The sequence below is a fragment of the Lithobates pipiens genome, unplaced genomic scaffold (assembly GCF_037356315.1).
Source record: "Lithobates pipiens isolate NorthernLeopardFrog02 unplaced genomic scaffold, aLitPip1_a1.2 Scaffold_3, whole genome shotgun sequence".
NCBI lineage: Eukaryota > Metazoa > Chordata > Amphibia > Anura > Ranidae > Lithobates > Lithobates pipiens.
The window spans coordinates 72,958,867-72,975,556 of record NW_027507790.1 but is presented as its reverse complement, the minus strand read 5'-3'; positions in this window follow the sequence as shown (position 1 = coordinate 72,975,556).

Here is a 16,690-nt window from a genome sequence, read left to right as displayed (position 1 = left end):
GAATCGCACTTGATTCTTCACCATGACAGGGTCCTGTTAGGACCTGTTCCATCCTTTTTGCCAAAAGACGTGTCTGCCTTTTATTTAAATCAGGACATTATTTTCCCTTCTTTTTTCTGTCAGCCTCATTCGGCAGAAGAGAGGCGACTGCATTCTTTGGACGTTGTCCGGGCAGTCAAGGTTTATTTGTCTAGATCTGCGGAGATCCGAGGATCAGACTCCTTTTTTATTTTACCAAAAAGAAAGGGCAGGCAGCTTCCAAAGCTTTACAAAACAAAGAAGAAAGCAACCAAATTTCCACCACACAACACCTATGTAGCAGTGATTGACCACCCCATGCCACTTCTCTAAGTCAATGAGGCTACTGCCGTAGCCAAAAAAACAGTATAATTTTTTTTTTTACTTTCCTAGGGGGATCAGAAAGAAAAGAGGCCTTCCCTAGAAAGAAAGATGGCTACTATGGCTGCAGTGGGCAAATATGGGGCAAGAAAAACAAATTTCAATTTATATTTTAATAAATATCAAAGCTACAACAGTCTAGCTAATCTTGCTAAATATCAAAGAATGACACACCAAAAATGCATAAAAACATTTGGTGCACCAAACAAACAGATACACAGACACCAACAGACAATAGACTTACATATAACAAACGATACCGGGTGCCTCAATTATCACACATGCATTGAGATTCTGCGGATACACTGCCAATATAAAATTATAAATAATAAGTTAATTGATATAAAGGAAAAACAATGCATGCATGGCCCCTAGGGTTGTGGAGATTTAAATGAAGGTGAAATCAAATATAAATGAATTCATAATGCTATGTTTAGTCTCCAAAAAGAGATGGCAACTAAGTCCTTTTAGAATAACATATTCAATTGCATGCATGTGCAGATGGCATTTCATCAATTAAAAAGTTCCTGAAAGTACTGTTACATGTAGTCCATTCATCAATGGGAGACCAAATTATGTGTAGAGCGATTGATAAGGTGCACAGCACCAATGTAAACAGGATGATAGCAATTCAATGCCTGTGAGCTGAATGCTCCAATTACACAGGTCTCCACTTCCCGTTTAGAACTAGGGATGACTCTCGGTGCCTCTGGGCCGTAGTTATGTCGACGTGTTTCGCAACATCATGTCACGTAGCTTCAACTGGACGTGGAGGGGGCAGGCATACATCTCTCCCTTATATTACATCGAGATGCAGTCGCCCCTCCTACAACTCATTACTTCAAAAAAAACTAACTGGAATGAGCAAAACAAAAGCTCGGATGAACGTCTTCTGTGTATTGGTTATTAGTCCATGTCTTCCATATTGAATTTGTAAATACAGATGAAAATTCTATTACTGCTGTACATGCGGGACAATAACAAAACCTGATACTTTCACCTTCACCACATCTAACTAAATCCAAATAAATTCAAACACAATTATTAAAAAGGGGGGTGGTTTGTGAGAAGGTACAGGAAGGAGGGGATAAAAGGAAAAAGGGGAGAGGAGGTTTTTGGGGGAGAGAGGGGAAGGGAAAGAAAAAGGATAGGGAAGGGGGGGATTTAAAAAGGAAAAGAAAAGGAAAAAGAGGAGGGAAAAAGACACCAGAGCTCCTAACGATAATCATATAGTATATATATATATATATATATATATATATATATATATATATATATATATATACAGGACGGGGAACTGGGGAACTGGAGAGAATAAAGGAAGGAGGGGAAGGAAGCTTCCAAAGCTTGCATTGCCAACTGGGTCCGTCAATTGGTCATTCAGGCCTATGGTCTGAAATGTAAAGCTCCTCCCATTAGGATGAGAGCTCATGCTACCAGGGGTGTAGGAATCTCCTGGGCTCTTTGCCATCAGTTATCTGTGGCTCAGATTTGTAAGGCTGCTACCTGGTCTTCAGTGCATACGTTCACAAAATTGTATCAAGTGGATGTTTGAGCAGCCGAGTGTACTGTGGGCTGCCGTATAAGTTCTTATGGCTATTGTTTGGCAGGGTGTCTCCCTCTCCTCAAGACTATTGCTCTGGAATGTCCCAGTAGGTAATGAATATTAACCTGACTCTGTGTCCCATGATGTATGAAAAAGTTTTTTTTCTTCATACTTATGTGTAAAATCTTTTACTTTGAGTACATCATGGGACATAGCGATCCCTCCCCTCTTTTTGTTTTTTGAGGATTCAGTGCTTGCTACAGAACTGAAGTGCTTTCTGTGTGGGAGGGGTTATATAGGGCATTACTTACTGTCTGAAGACCTTTGGTCTACCAGTGTCCATTCACCTGGAGATAGAGAATAACCCAGTAGGTAATAAATATTAGCCTGTCCCATGAGGTACTCAAAGAAAAGGATTTTACAGGTAACTATGATGAAAAAATCGAAATAATGATTTATTTATTATAATGTATTTTTGGAAATTGTAATGAAAGCAGGGGCGGACTGACCATTGGGCCACTCGGGCACTGCCCAAGTGCCCTCAGCCACTAGGGGGCCCCATTAGGGTTGCCAGCCTCAGTAAAACCAGGGACAGTATGTAAAAATCTGTGTTTATTTTATATCTGTCTCTGAAATGTCCCTTACCGACATCCTTTTGGTCTAAAAATCTCAAGATTATAGCTGCCCCACCTCTCCAGTACCTTCTCAGCCAATAGAAACATGTCTGTGTATACTGTGTGTACATGTATGTGTATACTGTGTGATTGTATACCGTGTGTGTGTGTATACTGTGTGGCACCATAAACTCGAATTGCCTGGGGACCCCATAATCTCCTATTGCCCGGGGGCCCCATGAGTTGTCAGTCCACCCCTGAATGAAAGGATACTATTGCTTATTAAATCACACTCAATTGTCTGTTTTATTTGGGATGGGCAATTATGGGGTGTGACAGTAATTGGCTCCATCTGAAACACCGTAGTCATACAAGTACTACTCAATGACTTCATCACACTAACTTTACAATGATGTCATCTTGTATCTGGACCTTGTATGCTCCTGCATTTTTCAGCTTTTTTATGAATGTCAGAGTATCTTTTATTATTAGTTCCTCAACTAAACCATGGGATAGACATAAGTGAGGCACTTGCCCTTTAATCCTATAGAGTATTCAATTGAGAACATTTCTGATGGACTCTCCTAATGGCTGCTTTCTCTGCTGTTACTGTAAAATACCTTTCTTTTTTACCATTTAGATCTGAACCACTGAACTGATATTTGAGATATCCCAGCGGAGACAGATACACACATAGAGCTTTTTTCTTGATCTTGTTTTCAGGAAAGGGTAATAGTGCACTTAATTTTAATTAAGACCGCAAATGTCAAGGATAAAAGTGATCATTGTGCTTTTTGAAAAGATGTTTACCCATTTTTAGCACCGCAAACGCAATGATATTTATGAAAAGCTTGGGGAGAGCACAGTCAAGTGCTCACTAAGGAAATCCACATACAGAAATGCACATGCTCTATAGGATTTGGATATATTTTTGGTATTCTTGCTCGTAGAGGATGTGCAGTGAAGACATATCACAGCCTGTGGCTAGACTGTAAAGTAAACAATATAACTGTGTTTATAGCAAGACTGTCCTATTACAAGGTAACTTATTCTGTGAACTATAAATTATATTGCGGCTCCACTGTGAGCCAGTCTAGTGGAATGTACAAAAATGATAAGGCTAATGTGGAAATCCATTTAAAAACACTTACACGGAATGCAGAATTATTTCAGGTTCAGTGCAACAAAAGAGATTAAAATAATCTATCTCTTTAACGCACATGCTTTACAACCAGCAAAGCAAGTTTAAGTAAAATCGTTGAAGGATATCTATGGCTGTGAAATGTTAGTTCCCTTAAACACTTTCCTTTGAAAGTAAGTATCAAAGGAAGGCTTACTTATTTCTAAGCTGTTCTTTATTGCTGGGGAGGAAAGGTGCACGCAATGAGCAAAACCAAAGGGAACTGCTAAAAATAAAGATCAGGAGAGAACCTTAAGTGTTTTAGGTACACTGGGTATGCCTTTATTTTCAGTCTTCAGATGAAGAACATGTATGATCAGTGATCACACAAAACATGTTCATGAACAATGTACCATCCGAAACTCTAAAATGCCAATCATTACTGTGGGTCATTTCAGTGTTTAAAATGCCGAAAGATAGAAATTTATATTTTTGAGTTAACAGTCAAATATCCTGGGCTGATGATAGAAAGAATGAAGAAATATGGTAGTCCAACAAATTATTGCCTAGAGCTAGCTTGGTATTTTGTGGGTTACACATGTTTCAGATCACAAAAGGGGAATAAATTGCCACAGGTATTGCCAAATCGTGCTGCATTTGGGGTAGATCAGAGAAAGGATGAGCAAATCTGCCCAGGTTCAGTTCATGTGTCGTTTCACAAATTTTGCCTGAAGATGGAAGTTAACAAATTTGCACTGAACCCCACTGAAGTCTATGGAGGGAGAGGTAAATCTTAGTATACAATTCTGGCCAATCTGTTTGTAGGTCTAATAAACAAGCTAATGTAAAAAAAAAAAAAAAAAGCCTGGGAAGAAGGTATTGCTATGGGGGACATATGCCAATGCCAAAATGGAAAAAATATGTATACGTTACAACATTGAGAGGGTTTTTTCATGCAGCTTTAATGGTAGTTTTAAAATCATAAATCCATTTAAATTACATGCTTGGAGGATGCCTTAAAGCTAATTGTGGTGTTGTGAAACAGCATGATTTTCACAGACATCTACAGAGACAGAGCATGGTAGAAGTGCATATTTAGCTGCAAAAAAATAAAATAAAAATATTTTAGAAGTAGCTTTGCTCATGTACAGCAGCAGTACACCAATCTAATCAATTTAAGTTACAAAAAGGCTTTTTTTCCAGGTAGTTTAAATGTCTACCTACTGATGGTGATTATTGAATTGTGAAGTGGTAGATGCTTATTTTTGCAGTGCCAAAATTACTGCAGAAATCATACTTCGGCAGCCAGTGTGCTTGTTAATGGCTGTAATAGCTTGGTTAACAGACACATTGTACAGATCCTATCCAAGTGGCTCTGCACCATGTGATTGCTATGATGACTTATCACAGTGATCCTATGAATGAATCCTTGAATGAATGATTGAATGAATAATTCATTCATTACTTCCAGATCAGAGTGTCAGTGGATCCCAAGATTATGGGATCCTTTTTTAACCCTTTTCTCCCCCCACAGTATATCTCAGCCCCATCCTGCCTCTGCAGTGATGAGTATATTAACCAATTCATCTTCCTTATCCTGCACATCTGTACATTAACCCCTTTATCTTTCTCCTCCCAATGTAAGTGGCCTGTACATTACCCCCTTCACCTCCTCAATTTGTGTATAACCTGTATCTTTAATGTATCTAATGCACCATTACCAAGATCCATATTTTAACCCCCTCAATACCAGCTTGTTTTATTCCCAAAAAATGGTGTAAAAAAATTCCATTATTTTTTTCAATTAAGTCACTAACAAACATGGATAGCAGTAGGACTGATGGTACTGTTGTGGCTTGCCCTATTATGGCTAGCTAAATAATAAGTTAATATGTTCTTAAATCAAGACCATAGTCAACCACCATGTTTTATATTTTTGTTATCAGAATAAAGTGATTCTACCTGATAACCTGTGATGTGTATATCTATCATTCAATTAGCCCTCTTCTGCTGGGAAACCTTTGTTTCAATAGGGTTTAGGTCTGGAGACATGCTTGGCCAGTCCATCACCTTTACACTCAGCTTCTTTAGCAAGGCAGTGGTCATTTTGGAGGTGTGTTTGGGGTCGTTATCATGTTGAAATACTGCCCTGCAGCCCTGTCTCCGAAGGGAGGGGAGCATGCTCTGCTTCAGTATGTCACAGTTCTCTAGCTCTCCAGTTCTCTCGTGCCAGCAGCACTCATGCAGCCCCAGACCATGACACTCCCACCACAATGCTTGACTGTAGGTGAGACACACTTGTCTTTGTACTCCTCCCCTGGTTGACGCCATACACGCTTGACACCATTTGAACCAAATACATTTATGTTGGTCTCATCAGAACATGGGACATGGTTCCAGTAATCCATGTTTTTAGTCTGCTTGTCTTCAGCAAATTGTTTGCAGGCTTTCTTGTGCAACATCTTTAGAAGAGGCTTCCTTCTGGGACAACAGCCATGCAGACCAATTTGGTGCAGTGTGCGGCATATGGTCTGAGAACTGACAGACTGACCCCTCACCCCTTCAACCTCTACAGCAATGCTGACAGCACTCATACATCAATTTCCCAAAGACAACCTCTGGATATGACGCTGAGCATGTGCACTCAACTTCTTAGGTTGACCATGGCGAGGTCAGTTCTGAGTGGAACTTGTCCTGTTAAACTGCTGTATAGTCTTGGCCGCCATGCTGCAGCTCAGTTTCAGGGTCTTGGTAATCTTCTTATAGCCTAGGCCCTCTTTATGTAGAGCAACAATTCTGTTTTTCAGATCTTCAGAGAGGTCTTTGCCATGAGGTGAGATGTTGAACTTCCAGTGACCAGTATGAGAGAGTGAGAGCAATAACACCAAATTTAACACACCTGCTCCCCATTCATACCTGAGACCTTGTAACACTAGCACAATACAATACTTGAACAAAAATGATCTGCATGGTCGAGTTGCCAGAAAGAAGCCCTTACTGTGCCAGTGCTACAAAAAAGCCCAGTAAGACATGTCAAGGTGTTGTTGGACATATTGTAACCAGGCTTTTTTGGGGCATTGGTGCATTAAAGGCTTCTTACTGGCAACTAGACCATGCAGATGGGCTGGTATGGGGCCCATTAGTTAATGCGGAACCTAGTGAAAAGCAATCTGCATCCTTGGACAAACAGCTTGGGATTTCTCTTCCAACAAAGCAAGAAAATGGCCAACATTTCATAAAAATGCTATGGCTAATTATTTGTAACACCTCCTCTGTCATTTAACAGTTATTGTATGAAATTGTATTTTATTGCATGTGTAGTGGGAGCATAACAAAAAGTGTGTATTGTTTGAGACAACTATGATATGGGAATACAATAGCACAAACATCTAGGATGTAAATACTCAAAGTTAAATACAAGATATTGAGCTGATGCATTTTTACATGTAGCAGAGTCTATAGTTATCAGAACCCACAATACATATTAAATGTAATTCTGAAGACTGCAGGAATAATCTGCTTGATGGTTATACTTGTCCAAATAAAGTGGTTTGGTTTCCAGTAGATAAGGCTAGACTCACTTAGAATATTTATTATGCTTCTGAATTCCCTGAGCTCTATTCGATCCAAAAAACATAATATTAAATCTGCAGATTGCCCAATAATTTTGGAGAATTCAGTAGCTCAAAGTAAACAGCTATACACAGTGACAAGTAGACCTATACGGAATAAATCTAGGCTTAGGGGATAAGGCACATGTTAACCTTAGCTGTTGCTGGTTATTATACCCAGACTATGAAAAACTCTCATTACATGTTATAAAAAGCTCCTCTCCTCATGTTGAGAGCGTGTGGCCTGGTATGGTCCCGGGGGGGGGGGAGGGGGCGATGGGGGCACTCGCTTTCTCCCCTGCCGGGCCTGCATGCTCGCCATAAGGGTCTGGTATGGATGTTTGAGGGAACCCCACACCATTTTTGTTTTAATTATGGCATGAGTCCCCCCCCCCCAATCCATACCAGGCCCTCTGGTTCTGGTAAGGATCCCACGCTGTTTTATTTTCTGAATTTTCTATTGCTGCCGTCATTTTTGCTGCTGATCATTTTTCGACCGATCCAAATTCAAATCTTTTCCAAAAATTTGGAATTTGTTAGAAAATTAATAAACAAAACGAAATTTAACAAAAAGGAAACTAAACTAAATGAATTCCAAGACAAAGTAACAAAATGAAATTAGTAACATAACTAATCTATCCAAAAGGAAAACATTTTTCTATTCTGCACATGTCTACACTATGTCCACTATAGGCATGGGATATAGTATGCTGATTGATTACATTCAATAAGAAACTCACAAACATGTTTAGTTTTAATATACTGTAAATCAGTAAAGTAAAAAAGAGCCTTGGATGCAGATGCCATCTGAACAAAATGAAAGCTATGGTCAATCATCTCTGACTGCCTACACCATATTAATGCACAAAAAAATAAGTCCAGATCTAAATCCAATTGAGAGAATGTGACAAGACTTGAAAATTGCTTTTCACGGATGCTCTACATCTAATCTGACAGAGCTTGAGCTATTTTGCAAAGAAGAATGGGCAAAAATGTCACTCTCTAGTTGTGCAAAGCTTGTAGAGACATCCCCAAAAAGACTTGCAGCTGTAATTGCATCAAAAGGTGGTTCTACAAAGTATCAGGGGGGCTGAATACAAATGAATGCCACACTTTTCACATATTCGTATAGAAAACTGCGCCAACATACAAAAAATATTGTATACACCAATTTCCCAAAATAAAGAAAATTTGTAATAAATTAATATATAATTAGTATACTTCAAAACTCATAACAAAATAGTGACAGTCAATATGAATCCATAATTAATGAGTTCATGAAAAAAAGTCCATAGATGGTCAACCCTTGCGATCCTATATAAAAACACCACGGTGGTTGCACACACTTGAAACTGCACACACGTGCCCGTCACCTTATAGTGAGTGCGCTTACCAGATTAAAGCTTAATGAGAGCGTGGTAAATATATCCTTAGTCGCCACAGGGTACTCCTCCTCTTAATGGATCAGCATAGCATAATTATGAGCAGTATTCATATGCACACATCCTATTCAATGGTCCCACAGATTGGGTATAAGATGTGCTGTTTAGAAAAGGCAGGCTCTACATGTTTCGTGTGTGTTAACGCGCTTCTTCTGGAGCTTGTATTAATGTGATCTGGAAGATGCTTTCAAATGGGAACTTTACAGAACTGAACTAAACCACATAGAGGACTGCTAAATATCTGTTAATTTTAGCCAAAAGGGATTTGGTAATTGTTGAAACGGTCCATAGCCCAAAATAGGGTTAAATCACAAAAAAGGCCACAAATACAAGGTGTGGTGTATCCTGTATATCCTTAGACTTTGTAGCACTAAATTGGAGCAGTTTATAAATTGACTACCAATCAAAGTGTGTAGCAGGAGGAACAGTCTCCAACAGGGGACAGTGCTGGGTGGTTACTGGAAAGCCAGCCAGATCCGTGCAGCCCTCTAGGTAGTGTCAGCTGTATAGTAGTAATTCCCAATCATTGTGGATGATTTTTTTCACAGTAACCTTATATAATTTTGGGGGTTTGAGCACTTTAGTTGTTTGTGGTCTGATCAAGATAAATTATATTTATTTATTTATTTATTTATTGACACCAGTGCAGGAGTTGGCGGTTTGGTTAACAGACACAAAATGCAGTGGTGTCATCACATATCTTCTTTTCTTTTTGGTTTTATAGTTTGTAAAAGTGGTGGTTTATTTGGTAGTGATATTAATGTATTTGAAACACATGGTTTAGACTTTACGGAATTTGTCTTTGGAAGTATGGCATTAATATAGGAAATAAAGTTAGTGCAACCCTCGTCATATACATATATGCACTTGAAAGTGCACTTTCAGTGCAAAGTGGATTCGCCTTTCATAAATAACGCCCCATGTGTTCTTGCTCACATAGGCATTTACAGGAGTATTAGAAGAGGGGAATTTACTGGCTGAGAAAATCCCAGCAAAGGCATGTTCAGGGGTGGAGTTAAACAGCATAAAAAAGCAGAACACACCTAAATGGCATCTATACCCACATAAATGCTAGATCCATATAGTATTTGAATGTAAATGCATTCCAATTATCAGAATAAATTCATATCCTGACCAACAAAATGCATTAATGCTCAAACACCAGATGCGCACAAACGTGCATGCAATATGCTGTTTTTAGCATGGAGCAGGAGTTCTGGCATTAACAGGGGATTAAACAGATGCCCCGTGTGCATGAGGCCTTAGAGTGCCTACACTATGGATGAAGGAGCAACAGAGAGGGGGGGGGGTGTTAGATACACTAGCAGATTTAAATGCACTAACAAATTGAGGGCAAAATGCTGCTAAGAGTTTATTAGCAGTTACAGCAACAGTTTTTTCCTCTTGGAATAAAGGTTTAACATAAATTGATGAAAGATAAGCATGGTAATCACCTCTGTCAGCACTAAATAGTTTTTCTCAACCTGCTAACTGCTACATCTTCAGGACAGCTTGTTCTGTTGAAAAACAACAGACTTACTGGCAGGATCACCTGGTGAAAATAAAAGAAATAACGCTTAAAAAATAAAACAAATGAAGCCATAACATCTGGAAATTGGCAACCTGCAAAATAATAAATGTTTGCTTTTGGGTTTAATACTGTTTAAGGGCTAAATGAAGGTTTATTTAAAAAATAAAAAAATTACTGTGGCAATATTACATTAACCACTTCCCGACCGGCGCACAACGATGTACGTCGGCAAAATGGCACGAACAGGCAAATTGGCATAGAGGTACGTCCATTTGAAATTGCCGGTCAGGACCCCCATTAGTCCGGTTGTGGGTCCTGCGGACTCGATCCCCGTGGGATACTCACGATCGTCTCATGGGGAGGCTGAATGGGGAGATGCGGAAGTAAACAGCATCTCCCTGTTCTGCCTAGCAACAAGTGACACTGATCTCTGCTCCCTGTGACTGGAGCAGAGATCAGTGTTCACTAACACACAGACACGCCCCCCACAATTAGTAACACGCCCCTAGAACACACTTAACCCCTACACTGCCACCCCCTGGTTAGCCCCTTCACTGCCAATGTCATTTACACAGGAATCAGTGCATTTGTATAGCACAAATGTCCGATGTGTCCGCCATAATGTCGAAGTCACAATAAAAATCGCTGATTGCCACCATTACTAGTAAAAAAAAGAATTATTAATAAAAATATCATAAAACTATCCCCTATTTTGTAAACGCTATAAATTTTCCGCAAACCAATCAATAATCGCTTATTGCGATTTTTTTTTACCAAAAATATGTAGAAGAATAAGTATCGGTCTAAACTGAGGAAAAAAATGTTTTTTTATATATTTTTGAGGGATATTTATTATAGCAAAAAGTGAAAAATAATGCGTTTTTTTTTCCAAAATTGCGCTCTTTTTTTGTTTATAGTGCAAAAAATAAAAACCGTAGGGGTGATCAAATACCACCAAAAGAAAGCTCTATTTGTGGGAAAAAAGGATGTCAATTTTGTTTGGGAGACACGTCGCATGACCGCGCAATTGTCAGTTAAAGCGACGCAGTGCCGAATCGCAAAAAGTGGTCTGGTCTTTGACCAGCAAAATGGTCCGATCTGAAAGTGGTTAATGCATGTAATGATAGCATTCAATACAAAATGAAACAGGTGCAGCAAGTGTTGCACTAGGGAAGTTATGAACATTGGTGTGCACAGCCTATTGCCTTAGGCTGTGCACCCCAGAGCACAAACACACATGCGTGTATATCAGCAGAACGGTGGTCAGTGTCAGAAGAGCAAATAGTGGTGTCAGTAGGGCAGTGGATGGTGCCAGTAGTTTTTTTATTTTTACTATTTTTTTATTATTTTTCACAATATTATTTCTTATTAATTTTTTACAAAATATTTTATGGGGCTTTGATGAAATATCAAGGGTCTAAACCCTGCAGGGTCCACAACATAAATACATAAAATAGTGAAAATTCATATAAAATCCAAAGTGCAACGTGTTGCGATCCTGTAGTCGTATAAAAGTGCAAATATTCCAATGTGCGAACATGAACACGCGTTGGGACACAGCAACGAACACGCGTCGGGACACAGCAACCAGGAAGTGACGTAGACCGAGCCCGCAGCTCGTTTATACACTGCTTGTACAGGCTGTTTGTTTGTGAGTATTTTTAAACTGTTTTAATAAAAATAAACCTGTTGAAGCACTTTACACTATGGAGTATTCTTCCTCCATCTCTACTTAAACCCATGTATATGCCATACCACTGAGGAACCCTGACTGCAATACCACAGAGGAAACCCCCTTAAAGGGACCATATCATTGGTCAGGACCTGGGCACCCCACATTAAAGGGAAAACTCAACTAAAAGGATCCCAAAAAGCTCTCTATATATACGCTGTTACCTAACAGCGGTAAGGTAAGGGGACATCCATTACTGGTATATACGGGACCACCAAGGCCATATCCCCTTCCACCAGCACCACTGCCCTTCCCATCGCAACAGCTCCACATCGTATATCTTGTTGAAGAAGTCACATCCTATGCGATTTTGAGAATAATCGCAGCACTTTGCACTGAAAACAGACTTTGTGTCTCATACACTTATATTTTTTGTCACTTAATTATCATTTATGTTTGAAGGTTTGCCTATGTGCACCACAGCTGAACACTTGCACTTTATGCGATTTTAGGATCGCAACACGCTGCACTTTTGAATGTTATATTGTGTTTTTTCTTTTTTCTTGTTTTTATTGTTTCACGGTTTCATGTTGTAGATTTTACACTAATAGCAACGAGCATTATTGTTTTATCAGCCACAGCGGCACATTGGAATATTTGCACTTTTATGCGACTACAGGATCGCAACATGTTGCACTTTGGATTTTATATGAATTTTCACTATTTTATGTATTTATGTTGTGGACTATTAGTAGAAATGAGTGTTGCTGCAGTAAACATAGTTTACTATAGATCTCAGGGGGGATGTGCAAGGAAAATAAAAAACAGCATTTTAGCTTGCACATGATCAGATGATAAAATCAGCAGAGCTGAGGACCAAAATATTTTCATCAAATACAATATCCAACTTGTGGGGTTTAATAAAACAAATAAACTCTTTGAATTTTCAATGATTAGTGGTGCAGTTTTCTGCATTTCTGCACAATGGCAGATGCTCTGAGCTATTTAAATGTAATTGCAGATACACGTGGAAGATGCTTTCCTCCTTAAAGGTTTAGCATTACAATAGAAGCTAAGATGATGTGAGTGCTGTGAAAATGTGGAATAGACTCCCTGAAAAACTAGTTCTGGCCAGCAAAGTATATTGTTTTAAAAAAGAGCTTGATAAATTCCTAAATACGCATAATATAGCTGGAGAAGACTATTTATATGTAATAGCACTATAGATTGTTGATCCAGGGAATATCCGATTGCCCCGGAGATCAGGAAATCATTTATTTTTCCCCACTGTAGTAAAATTGGACCATGCTTTATTGTTTTTTTTTTTTACTTCTTCTGGATCAATCATAATTTTAGTACTCTGTATATGGAGGGATATTTATTTATTCTCTTCTATTGGTTGAGCTTTATGGACTTTAAGCCAACTATGCAGCTGAAGACCTCCAATGTATTTCTACACCAATTCCAAAAAAGCATGCAATGGCAGCTTTTCTAATTGAAACTAGTAAACAAGGAAAAAGTGCAAAAGGACATTACATGGGTATCACATAACCAATTTTTAAAACCTGTTCTATTATAAATATATGTTTTTATCTTTCTGGCTGGTGCAGATTATACATTAACCATAATTGGTTATTTTGGGAGATGCCTCATTACATAAATAGTTGAAACCATCTGCCATAATAGGTAAACAAGGAAAGCAGGGAGAGAGGTGACTAGCCTCAACTGGACTTTTAACGGTATCAAACATTACATATGAAAAAAAAAATCGCATAGCAATCAAAAAAAGTTTTTTTAAAAAACAAATTTTCTTAGAAATGTATTATACAAAAACATAACAGATTTTGCTAAAACAGCACCATGAATACAGATATACATCCATACAATACGTAGAGATCTGGAAGAATCATTTGTGAACTCAGTCAATGTAGTATGATGCTCGACATGTTTCACTCGTAAGCGAGTTTCTTCAGGAGCTTAGAGTATCATTGACAAGAATAGTACTGCATGGATGAACACATAGACAAACAAAGATTAAATAGTGTAAATTCTATTATTCACAATGAGCTTTAAAGAAAAGCAAAACAAATTGATATGATTGCTACATACAGCATTGCTATAAACAAAATTCAAATAAATGGGTATTTAGGGAACAAAACATTTGGGTCATTCAGAATCATGGGGGCTGAAAGATCACATAATTACTTGTAGCAAATAATAAAAAAGAAACACTAATTATAAACAGTTTGCTTTAAATTGTATGAAAAATCCATATCAGAATGTAAGCAGCTGGTGCTCAATATTCTTTTTGGGGGGGTGGCAAAAAATATGCCTCCTCACTCGCACAGCCACCACCCTCCCACGCACGGGAGACGGACAGGAAAGCGGAGATCTGACAGTGGATCATGATCGGAGGTGGTAGGGCTCCTGGAAGCTGCCCCTGACCCCCTTACTCACACTAGCATACCCCCCCCCCCCTTCCAGACAGGTTGGATGGGAATACAGTCACCCATATCCCTACCTTAGATGGTGGTGCTGGATCCGGGGTAGGGCTTCTGGAAACTGTCCCTCTGCCCCTCCACCTGCTGCAGCTTGCTGAGGCAAGAGACAGGCCGTTGCTTCTCCTCCAGGCCAAACAGGACATGGGTCCTGAGACCCAACTGGCCTGGAGTCCTAAGACTCCCTGGCTAATCGGGTCTCAGGACCCGCTTCCTGATTGGCCAGGAGGAGAAGCAGGAAGGCAATAGCAAATATTAATTTGCTAATGTCATGCAAACGGGTGGTCTAGGCGCTCAGTGCTCTGCACCCCGCGCCCACCCTTTTTTAAGTCAACTAAAACCTTAGGCTAATCAAAATTGAAATCCATGTGTCTGGCGCCCTGCATGTAGATTAGGGGCCCTAATACTGCCCTATGGCTCAGTCTCTGAAGGGAGGGGATCATGCTCTGCTTCAGTATGTCACAGTACATGTTGGCATTCATGGTTCCCTCAATGAACTGTAGCTCCCCAGTGTCGGCAGCACTCATGTAGCCCAAGACCATGATACTCCCACCACCATGCTTGACTGTAGGCAAGACACACTTGTCTTAGTATTCCTCACCTGGTTGCCACCACGCACGCTTGACACCATTTGAACCTAATACGTTTATCTTGGTCTCATCAGACCGCAGGATATGGTTACAGTAATCCATGTCCTTAGCCTGCTTGTTTTTAGCAAACTGTTTGCGGGCTTTCTTGTGCATCATCTTTAGAAGAGGCTTCCTTTTGGGACAACAGCCATGCAGACCAAGTTGATGTAGTGTGCGGCGTATGGTCTGAGCACTGACAGGCTGACCCCCTCCCTTCAGAGACTGGTGCCGCAGGGCAGTATTACAACATAATGACCCCAAACACACCTCCAAGACAACCACAGCCTTGCACAAGAAGCGGTGATGGACTGGCCAAGCATGTCTCCAGACCTAAAGCCTATTGAGCATCTGTGGAGCCTCCTCAAATGGAAGGTGGAGGAGCGCAATGTCTCTAACATCCACTAGCTCTGTGATGTCATTTAGAAGTGGAAGAGGAATCCAGTGACAACCTGGGAAGCTCTGGCGAACTCAATGCCCAGGAGGGTTAAGGCAGTGCTGGAAAATAATGGTGGCCACATAAAATATTGACACTGTGGGCCCAATTTGGACATTTCCACTTAGGGGTGTACTCACTTTTGTTGCCAGCGGTTTAAACTATAATGGCTGTGTGTTGAGTTATTTTGAAGGGACAGCAAATTAACACTGTTATGCAAGCTGTACACTCACTACTTTACATTGTAGCGAAGTGTAATTTCTTCAGTGTTGTCACATGAAAAGCTATAATAAAATATTTACAAAAATGTGAGGGGTGTACTCACTTTTGTCAGATTCTGAACGTAGTCCCGGCGTAATGAAATAACGTCATCACGTTACATACGATCGGATTTTCCGACAACTTTGTCCGACCATGTGTATGCAACACCAGTTTTGGACAAAATCCGTCAGACAAAATCTGACGGATTTTGTTGTCGGAATGTCAGACCGTGTGTACAAGGGCTTAGAAGTTGTGGACCTCTACCATGTAAAAAGGTAGTAGAGCATAAGTGAGATTGCTAAGAAAAAAGGCGGTTTAAAATCAGATCTGGTATTCAGTTTAAAGGGAAACTCCATGCAAAAAACGAAAAAGATTGGCAAAATCCTTACCAGACCCTTCAGTTTATGTACAGATTTTGTATGAAAAACCTTGTGCAAAAAAAAAAAACATATAATCCCTTCCAAATCCATCCAGACTATTAAGATGAGCATGCAGCCTGGAAGATCAGGAGAGAGGGGGCAGACCCCCCCCCCCCCAAAACTACATGCACCCAAAATGGAAGTGAGCCCATATTGATGAAGCCTTGTTGATGATGCCTTCTCACAACCCAGGCCTGGTGAGGATTTGGAGTGACTTATTTAAATCTGGAAACCCCCTTTAAGACAAAGGGATCCCAGATATTCAGACCCCCCTCCCCCAATGTAAATACAGTATCAATCAAAATGAATGTCACTCACCGTTTATTGCCTGTCTATCATTGAAAGAAGAAACCCAACGATGTTCAGCTGACAGCCATATTTGGTCAGTGATGTGACCACTACCCCTCCCATTACTAACATGGTTGGGGATTCCCAACCACATAAGTGAATGGGGCCGATGATGTCACTGCTTGTTAAGGACTCTGTGGTGTCTGCAAACACTGGCATCCTTAACA